The sequence below is a fragment of the Hippoglossus stenolepis genome, chromosome 20 (assembly GCF_022539355.2).
Source record: "Hippoglossus stenolepis isolate QCI-W04-F060 chromosome 20, HSTE1.2, whole genome shotgun sequence".
Classification (NCBI taxonomy): domain Eukaryota; kingdom Metazoa; phylum Chordata; class Actinopteri; order Pleuronectiformes; family Pleuronectidae; genus Hippoglossus; species Hippoglossus stenolepis.
In genome coordinates, this window is record NC_061502.1 from 804080 (window position 1) to 808713 (window position 4634).

The window sequence follows — 4634 nt, forward strand, 5'->3', positions numbered from 1 at the left end:
GCAATGTGAAGCATTAATTCTGCCTCAGCATCATGGGCAGGGTCAGACCACAGGACTCCAGCTACATCACAGGCAATCCTCTCCCTTGCTGAACAACAGGAGAATCCTTTCTCGTGCTGAGCTGTATCCATCTGCAGGAGGAGATTTTCTGTTCTGGTCACACACTTTCTGCCTCCACGCTGAGAGAGATTCCTCGAGGATTTAGGAAGAGACAGTGTGTTGGAAGGCAAACATTGATGCTGGTTAATGATAAACCATTCACGTATTCTGATGCTCTGCCTGCTCATGACCTCTCTGCTCATGTATGAGCAAATCAGCCCGTAGACCTTCAGAAATATTCATGATGTTTAGTGTTTTATGGTCCTAAAGTAACATGATTGGATATGTGTGATCAAACTTGAGTGGTTGTGTGTTAACGCTGATAACATGGTATGAGTTTGGCCAGCAATGTGATTAATTCGATAGAAGTTTTGCCAGTTGACAGTTTTGTTCAGAGAATGGGATTTAGTGTTTTGGCAATTCAGAAAAACTGAATCCCAAATCAGAAAGTTTTTAGCAAACGCAGCGAAAATTGATGATCCATCCAACCCAAAGTATTCCACTTTGTTATAGCTCTATTGACCCGTGAATCCCTATGACTCTCAGTAGTGACAACTTCATTTCAACCATCTTCAAACACAGACACCTAAGACCCAGTTGTAAATCTTCATATATTTAGACTGTTATCTTTCCCATTATACTTCAACTATGCTAACTAACAATTTCTTCATCTAAACCATCAACTTGTCCCTCAGACGTCATTACAACTAAGCTGCTCAAGAAAGTTTTACCCTTGGTCAGCAGTTCTTCACTATATATGATCAATCTCTCTTTATGTACCTTGGTCCTTTAGCTGGGATTAAACCTCTTTTTACTGTAAAAGGCTAAATGTTTACACCAGATATTTTAGCCGAGTGATAACCAATCTCCAAACTTCCCATTCACTCTAATGTCCTCGAGAAAGAAACAAGCTCATTGTCATGGAAGGAAATTATACCAAATTGTACTTGTAAATAAAGAAAGAGGGATGTGATCCGGGGGCTTCACTTCCAGCATATCTCAAGGACATAAAGACCTGAACCTGACCTGTAATGTTCTGCCATTACAGTAAACTCAGACAAAATTGTAGTAATTAAAGTCATTGCCCCAAACAGCTTAGCCGTATTACAGTATTACTGTGATGTTGTATTATGTCTTCTCTCTCTGTCTTGGCCTCCCTCTCTGAGTTTGGTTCTGTTCAAGGTTTGGTCCTGTCGCTGTAAAAGGGACTTTCTTATTTTCCCTCTCATATGTACTTGCTCTTTGGAGAATGTTGGGTCTCTGTTACTACCCCATAGTATTTGGTTTGCAGAGGTTTAGCTGTGAAACCTGGTAAACTGCTGACATGCAGCAGACTGACATTAAAAGTATAAATTGCTGTAATAGAGTCATTTGGAAATGGTTGTCTTTATAAAGATCCTTTTGGGAGGGTTGTAACCAGTTTAACATATAAATGCTGACATGATGGTCACAGATTGCATATACAGTGTTTGAATAGTATCTACTGTCAAAATGGTAAATGGTCTGAATTTATTTAGTGCTTTTCTAGACCTGATAACGACTCAAAGTACTTTACAGTACAGTTTTACATTAACCCATACACACACACATTCATACAGTTCATCTATGTGCAGAACTTTCTCTATGAGAAGAGACAAATTGGGGTTCAGTATCTTGCCCAAGGACACTTCGGCATGTGGACTAGGAAAGACTGGGTTTGAATCACTGACCATCTGGTTAGAGGACAATCATTCTAACCCCAGAAGCCCACAGCACTGAACCCCACAGATGAGAAGAGAAGAGAAGAGAAGAGAAGAGAAGAGAAGAGAAGAGAAGAGAAGAGAAGAGAAGAGAAAGAAGAGAAAGAAGAGAGGAGAAGAGAGGAGTGGTGGTGCATACACAGCATGTATTAGGTAATGTGTGGTGGTGATGTCAGCAGTAAATATCTGGGACAGTGGCTGTGGCCTGTTGACAAGATGAAGACAGGATGAAGACATGATTGAGAAGATGAGTGTTCTGTCGGAGGACTGACCAGCATCACCATCACTCTGTCTCTCTGCTCCTCTGAGGACACCAGCACTACATGGCTTGCATTGAAAGGAATGACGTGGGCTGTACATTCTACTATTCTATTTTAATATAAGCTGCTAACCCTAACCCTAACCCTATCACTAATGACATCATTATATCTATAAATATCACTCTTATTATTTTCATGACAACCAATCTGACAGAGCTTAAATACGACAGTTATACAACTGTGGAGTTTTTTCTCTCTCCACAGTCTTCAGTGCTGCCGGAGAAGCACATTGTCTAATGCATCGTGCAGCTCTTCCCACTTGATTCTAAATTTTGGCTGCATATTGTTGAGTATAAATTCACATTATATATGTATTATTATTTGTTATTTGGTCTAGGCCTATATGCACTACAACACTAATATCAATTCCTTGTTGGAATTTTTTTAAATTTTGATTGTTCTTTTTGATGTATGTCTAGGCTATAATAGGTGTGGATTGTACGGAAATGAATAATGACATTACACATAATATTACCAATGTGAAATTAAAACTGAAACCAAATTTCCGGGACTCAATCCACGTTGTTCTTCTGTGTTTGTTAATCCATATCACAGTTGTATATATATTTAAGATTTCAAATATTCCGATGACGTGACTGTGGCCCTGTGACTTTTTATTAATGTGGAGATTTGTTAGTGACTCAGTTCTTCCTATCGGCCTGTCTCTGTAATATACTGCATGTTGTATTACAGTAGGCGTATGAGTTCACAGTGACCTACATCAACACATTGTCATGATGCCATCAGAGACCCAGTGTATTTGAATGCAGTGTGCTTTGTTTTCCTCTCCCTGCTGTACACCTTCTATCACACACTGCTGCTGTCGTTAGGCGGGACTGGGAGTAAGAAGCAGACCTTGTGCATCATGTGATGCAGCTTTCTGCAGGAGCTCTGACCCATATTTCATACGGATACGCGCCTGTTTCCGGCAGCCTTCAAAACGGATTTGTCTCCAGCGCAGGCGGCGGGGCTGAATGAATTAGGCCTGTTAGAGCTGAGCTCCAGAATCCTCCCTCTCCCTCCGCACTCCTCACGCTGCTGCTACACTGGCTTCCTGCTCGGGAGAGCAAATGTTCGTTAACACAGTCTGTGGGTATTTTATCCACAGGAATAAGAGAGAGTTTTGCAATAATTATAAAGTGGGAAACAGACCAATGTCAATCACACAACACGCGGTGATGGATTTTGATTTTCTTTGAGACTAGAGTTGATTCTCTGGTCGGTGCGCTGTTTCATTCGATTACATTAGTCTCGGCCTGTACGCTCTCACTTTTTTAAAATAATTTGTATTTCTATTTTTATTTCAATTATAATAATCATATTGCACCTTTATGCGGAGCGAACATACCTGAGGCCATAGGCCTCGCAGCAGCTCGCACTAATGTGGCCTGCGCGCTTCCCTTTGAGCAACGAATATTTACCTAATGGCATCAAATAACAGCTCGCTCCGAGTGGTAATTAAAAAGAGGAGTTTGGAGGAAAATAGGCCGTGTTTGTTTTATTTGAAGACAGTGAGACAGAGAGTGTCGGAAAAAAGGGACTGATCCTTATCCTCTGTAAAACTCCGTTCACACTCATTAATAACAAAAAACAACAAGAAGAACCTAATAATAATAATAATAATAATAATACAAATAATACAAATAATAATAATAATAATAATAATAATACAAATAATAATAATAATAATAATAATAATAATAATAATCTAGGTGTTATTATTTAGCCCTATAGACCGTATTAATAGTCTGAGTTTGAAGTAATGGAGCGCGTGTTGCTGCTGATGAAACTGAATATTCCTCGATAGTAATGATGAAGGTTGGTTTCGACCCGGTGCAGCTCTGCAGCTCTGTGTGTTCTGCCGCCGCTCGTCAATACAAAGCGCAGAGGATCGTTACAGGCTGACAGTGATAAACGAGCTCCTCGGCGCCTTTATTTATTTATTTTTTTCTACATTCTGTGTTTATTTGTTTTCTCCTGTGAATGTTGGGAGATAAAACTAAAAATCATCAGTGTTCCAATGAGACCAACAGGTGTATATAGGCATATATATTTCAATGGGACTTGAACACCGCTGTAACTTTTTTTTATTTCTGTACATTTCTGTCAGTCGCGCACACACACGCGCACACACACACACACACACACACACACACACACACACACACACACACACACACACACACACACACACACACACACACACACGCGCACACACTGTACAGGCTTTATAGAAACAACAGCAGTGAGTAAAAGCTGCCGCCGCTGCAGACTGGGCTGGTTTGGTAGAATTCGGCGGCCGGTCATCCATCATCCCTGTCACCATCAATCCAATAACAGCAGACAACTGCAATCCCGTCCCGTATCGAACCAGAGCTGGATACGTGACCTGCTCCAGCAAACCGATGCTGCTGCTGCTTAAAGCCCCGTGTCTGACGCCAACACACAGAAGCACATTCACAGAAAGACACGCTGC